Below are 6000 nucleotides of genomic sequence, written 5' to 3'. Positions count from 1 at the left end.
GCATCTCTAGCTGCTGCTGCAGCTTTTCTGTGCCTCTAGCTCCTACTGGGAAGGCCCTCCACAGTTCTGACATAAAACAATTGACCCTGGAGTTCCCATTGTGGCTCAGCAGCAACGAACTCAACTAGTATCCCTGAGGATTGGGTTCCATCTCTGGCCTTGCTCTGTGGGTTAAGGATCCAGTATTGCCGTGAGCTGTGGTGTAGTTCCCAGTTGCACTAGGATCCCGCATTGCTGTGGCTGTGGTGTAGGCGGGCAGCTGAAGCTCTGATTCGACTCCTAGCCTGGGAAATTCCATATGCCACAGGTGTAGCCCTTATAGGCAAAAACAAAAACAAAAACAAGAAAGACCCCATCCCTGGGCTCCATAACACCGGCTCCTTTCTTGACCCTTCCTTATAGGCTGAAGGTTGGTGTCCCCCCAAATTCTTATGTTGAAGCCCCATCCCTCAACACGACTGGATGTGGAGATAGGTCTTCTTCAGAGGTGATTAAGGTTAAACGTGATTATCAGGATGGAGTCCTGATCCTTATAAAAAGAGACATCAGAGATCTTGATCCCTCCCCCTCCCCTCTCCCTCCCCTCCCCCTCCTCCTCCCTCTCTCTCTTCCTCTCCCTCCCCCCTCTCCCTCTCCCTCTCCCTCTCTCTGTCTCTCCTCCTGCACAACACAGTGAGATGGCAGCTGCCTAAAGAGGCCTCAGGATGAAATCTACTTTGCTGGCAACTTGATCTTGGACTTCCCAGCCTCCAGAACTGTGAGACATAAATTCTGTTGTATAAGCCACCCAGTCCATGGTATTATTTTGTTTTGGCAGCTTGAACAGGTGAAGACACCCTTTGAGCTGAGGAGTGCAGGTAGCCACCTGACATTGTTCATTTCTGGGCTCCTTCCAGCTTCTCAGCTTTTCTATCACCAATACTCTGCATTCAGTTCCCTCTGTTTGGAGGGCTTGCAGTGGTTTACCCTTTTTCTGATCAGACCCTGAATGAGTCACTCTTTCATTCTCAAGGACATTGCGTGGCCTGAGGTATACCCAGCTCGAACGGCCAACTATACAGTGTGCTGCTTGAGAAAGACACCATAAAGCTAGGCTGAGTTTGAATCCTGACCCAACCCCCTTCCTTGTTCAGCCTCCAATGTGTAATATTAGTCTCACTAAACCTCAGTGTCCTCATCTGCAAAATGAGGATAAAAATGCTAATGTCCAGCCCACAGGGGATGTAACGCTTGAAGGGTACTTAGCCCAGTGTCTGACCCAGAGGAAATGTTCAGTAAGTGTTAATCGAATAGGAGGAAGGAGAGGGCCTGGTGAGAAGCTGCCATTGTCGGGCATAATTACTCGAGTGTTCCGATAATTTGCGGGGTGTAGTCGGTCTCCTAACAGCACCAGGAGCCTCTTGTGCAGCATCCCAGAAGCTTGTTTATAATCCCCTTCTCATAATCAGGGCCCAGAACGCATTATGGGAGAGTCTCAGAAAGTCAGGTTGGCCCTGATTTCCTGACTACCGCAGAACATCTTAGGTGAGGCCTGCCTTTCCTTCTGTACTGCCTACAGCTGGCCCTGAACTTGAGCTTGGTTTCTGGGCCTTTAACCAAAGGACCCCGATATCTGCAGTGCTCTCTCCCCTCACCACTCACCCCTCACACACCCCAGCCAGACCCCTTCTAAGGCCTTCTGAAGCCTTCAAAAACCTAAACAACTGCTGAGAATCCCAGACCTGGAGGCAGTAAACTTTTTCTGTAAAGGCTCAGATAGTAAATGTTAGTGTTTGTTTGCAGGCCACTTAGAATTTGCATGCTAACTACTCAGTTTGCACTAAAATTGGGAAAGCAGCAGTAATGAGTGGACATGGCTACGTACCAATCCAAATGTATTTATAGACAATAACATTTGAATTTCATATAATTGTCACCTGTCACAAAATACTATTCTCCTGATTTTTAATCCACCTAAAATGTAAGAAATATTCTTAGCTATCGGGCTGTAGCAAAACAGGCAGCAGGAAGAATTTGGCCTGCAGGCTATGGTTTTCTCTTGGCTTTTACAGCAGAAGTTCCCAGACCAGAGACTGAACACATGCCACAGCAGTGATCTGAGCCACCGCAGTGACAATGCCAGATCCTTAACCTGCTAAGCCATGAGGGAACTCCCCCTGTGCTTTTTCAGTTATGGCTCTGTCTTTCCTTTGCTGTGTGATACTGGGTAAGTCACTTAGCCTCTCTGGGCCTCAGTTTTTTCATTAAATTATTTTTCAGTTTCACTGAAATGTAAGTGACATATAACACTATATAAGTTTAAGGCATGCAGCGTAATGATTTGACATACTTAAGTTGTGAAATGATTACAGTAATTTTAGTTCACATCCATCTGGGCTCCAGGAGTTTCTCTGTTTGTTTTTATTTTGTTTTGTTTTTGTCTTTTTAGGGCTGCACCTGCAGCATATGGAGGTTCTCAGGCTATAGGGGTCCAGTCAGAGTTATAGCTGCCGACCTATGCCATAGCCACAGCAACACCAGATCCAAGCTGCTCATGGCCCGGCTCAGGGCAATGCCAGATCCTTAACCCACTGAGCAAGGCCAGGGAATCAAACCTGCATCCTCACGGATACTAACTAGTAGGATTTGCTATCATTGAGGCACAACGGGAATTCCTGTCCACTCTATCAGCACAAAGCCAACCCAACATTTCAAAGAATAGAGCCAAAATGGTGTAAAAGTTTACTTTTCTCCCTGAATACTCCCTTATTAGGTGATAAGAGTATTTGTTTATATATTTGTTCTAGGCATAAAGTTCCACTCACTCATTCAAGAAATATTTATGGAGTTCCTCCCAAGTTCAGAGCACACACTGGATGCTTTTAAATGAACGGAACAGACTTGATCCCTCCCAGAGGGTGGAGCATGAAAGAAGCCAGGGAAAGGCGTGGGGCGTGGCGGGGAGGGGGCAAGTGCCAAGCCGCTGGACAGTGTAGGAATGCAGAGAAAGAGGGAGGGACACAGGGGGGAAGGGAGAGTAGGACGGAGATCCACCCCAGTTTCTGTGTTCCCAGAATTGTCCAGCTGTCACTCCAGCCCACACCTCCTTCCGGTGCTTTCTGCAAACACACGCTTCAGCTTCCCAGGCTGGCGCCGGCCCTAGGACATCCTTTCTGTCCCGGCCCTCCCGGGCACGCGCAGAGGGAGAGGGGAAGGAGGTCGGAAGTCACACCCGTCTGCCCCGCACGCCCCTCCCCCTTCTCGGAATTGCTCGCGGCCCTGCTCGCGGCCCGGCTCGCAGCCTCCAGCAGATCCCTGCGTCCTGGCCTCCATGCAATGTTCTCATCTCTGTGGGGAAACAGTATTCAGGCGGGCCCCAATCCGTTTCAGTAACCTTTTCAAGAGACATGGTGCTGCGGGTGATTGCTAGGGAATGCACACAAATACACCATCTCTGTGGGACTGAAGCCTAAAATAACCTCCAGACGGGCCTCTCACTCTTTTGAGTGGGATAGGGCTGAGGTTTGGGGGCCGTCTAATCCTACCCTCTGTTTTCTCACTGACACCTTTTTTTTTCCCCTTCCCTTTGGGGCCAGTCCTTTTTGGTTTGGTTTTGGCCTTGCCCTGCAGCATAGTTCCTGAGCCAGGGATGGAATATGTGCCATATCAGTGATCCAAGCTGCTGCAGTGACAAGCCGGATCCTTAACCACTAGACTACCAAGGAACTTCAGTCCTTCCTTTAATTAGTATTTCTTTCTTTCTGTTTTCTTTTTCATTTTTTGTTTGCTTTGTAGGGCTGCACCTTCAGCAAATGGAAGTTCCCAGGCTAAGGGTCCAATTGAAGCTATAACTGCTGACCTACGCCACAGCTACTCAAGATCCAAGCGTGTCTGCGACCTACACCACAGCTCAGCACAACGCCAGATCCTTAACCCACTGAGCAAGGCCAGGGATCGAACCTACATCCTCGTGGGTACTAGTCAGGTTCGTTTCGCATGTGCCACAACTGGGAACTCCAAGTTTGTTGTTGTTGTTGTTGTTGTTTTAAATAGGGCCACACCCAGGGCATATGGAAGTTCCCAGGCCAGGGGTTGAATCAGAGCTACAGCCACAGCCACAGCAATGTGGGATTGAGCTGCGCTGCAGCCTACACTGCAGCACACGGAAAAGCCTGATCCTTAGCCCACTGAGTGAGGGCAGGGATGGAACCCACGTCCTCATAGATACTAGTCAGGTTCGTTACCACTGAGCCACAACTGGGAACTCCAAGAAAAATCCTTCTGAGATAGAATTTTGACCTTTTTTGAGGAATTTCCAGCAACTTTCTGGGAGAGCTTTTACCTCTCTTAGCTTTTCACTCACTGCTAGAATCTGTTCATCCCTCTCAGGCTGACCAGCCCCTTCCCAATGTACTTCACCTGATATATCTCCTTTCCTTTCTTCCTCACCCAATAGGAAGATAATTAGGGGTGTCTTTTAGCCCCTGCCTCTCCTTTCTCTGAGAATTTCACGCACACGCCTCACTTCTGGGTGGGCCCCTGGCAGCCATGTTTGAGTTTGAGCACCTGACTTTGCCTCCCCTGAGTTAACTAGGCCAGGAACATACAGGACTAACAACTGGGTCAAACCTATTTTCTCTTCTAGACTTTGGATTTGAGCTTGAAATGCAGACCAGGAGTTCCCATCCTGGCTCAGCAGAAATGAATCTAACTAGCATCCATGAGGATACAGGTGTTCGATCCCTGGCTCTACTCAGTAGGTTAAGGATCTGGTGTTGCCGTGAGCTGTGGTGTAGGTCTCAGACATGGCTTGGATTTGACGTAGCTGTGGCTGTGGTGTAGGTCGGCGGCTGCAGCTCCGATTCAACCCCTAGCCTGGGAACCTCCATATGCCTCGGGTGTGGCCCTAAAAAGACCAAAAAAAAAAAAAAAAAAAAAGAAAAAGAAATGCAGACCGGGAGGGCTTTTCCATGTGAATATTGAATTAGTGAAAACTGGTCTGTAGATAAGAAAGGGCACAAATTCTCAGAGAGAAGCAGAGATGAGGCTGGAAGAGAAGCTCGCTAAGGGTGTGACAGGTCTCTGCTTCCTGCTTCCTGACCTTTGAGACCAGCTGTCTTTGGATTCCTTAAGATTCGCAATGGATGGTATGTACGTCTGTATGAAATGGGAGGTATTTGACGACAAGTAAAAGACACCTAAATGATAGTTCCTTGAATCATTAGAACATATTTTTTCCTTTAAAAAATCTGGAAGAGGCACCATCAGTGGGTGTCCAGCTCAGCTATGTCCTTAAGGACCTAGGCTCCTTCCACATTTTGGCTATGCCACTCAGCACCTTGACTTCCCATTCTTGCGCTTGTTGTTGCCTCATGGTCTCAATATTGCTGCCATGGCTCCAGATATCATGTTTTTACATCATTGCATCAAGTAAGAAAGAAGAGAAGAGATAGGAAGGGGTTCAATTTTTGTTAATAAAGAGAAATATGGAGTTCCCATCATGGCACAGCAGAAGCAGATCTGACTAGCATCCATGAGGACGCAGGTTCAATCCCTGGCTTCGCTCAGTGGGTTAAGGGTCCAGCATTGCTGTGAGCTGTGGTGTAGGTCACAGACACGGCTCGGATCTAGCATGGCTGGGGCTGTGGTGTAGGCCAGCGGCTACAGCTCCGATTCGACCCCTAGCCTGGGAACCTCCATATGCCGTGGGTGCGGCCCTAAAAAGACGAAAAGAAAGGAGAGATACCTCTTTTTCAGAGGCTCCCCAGAAGACTTCCTCTTATATTATATTGGCTAGAACAGTGGAAATATTTACTCTACCTGCAAGGGAGGCTGGAAAAGTGGGTGGCCAAGGGGAGATTAACTTAGGCTAGTTATAATTCATGGGGTTGGCAGGACATCTGCTTCTCTGAAATCAAGGAATTTCCTCCCTGTACCTGAACAAAAACAGGGAGGAGGGGCAGGGGAAGTCGATGTTGCATATAAAACAGTGTCTGCTACACCTTCCTCAAACGTCCTGTC

This window comes from Phacochoerus africanus, chromosome 9 (genome assembly GCF_016906955.1).
Source record: "Phacochoerus africanus isolate WHEZ1 chromosome 9, ROS_Pafr_v1, whole genome shotgun sequence".
Taxonomy (NCBI): Eukaryota; Metazoa; Chordata; class Mammalia; order Artiodactyla; family Suidae; genus Phacochoerus; species Phacochoerus africanus.
Note: the sequence above shows the minus strand (reverse complement) of the source record.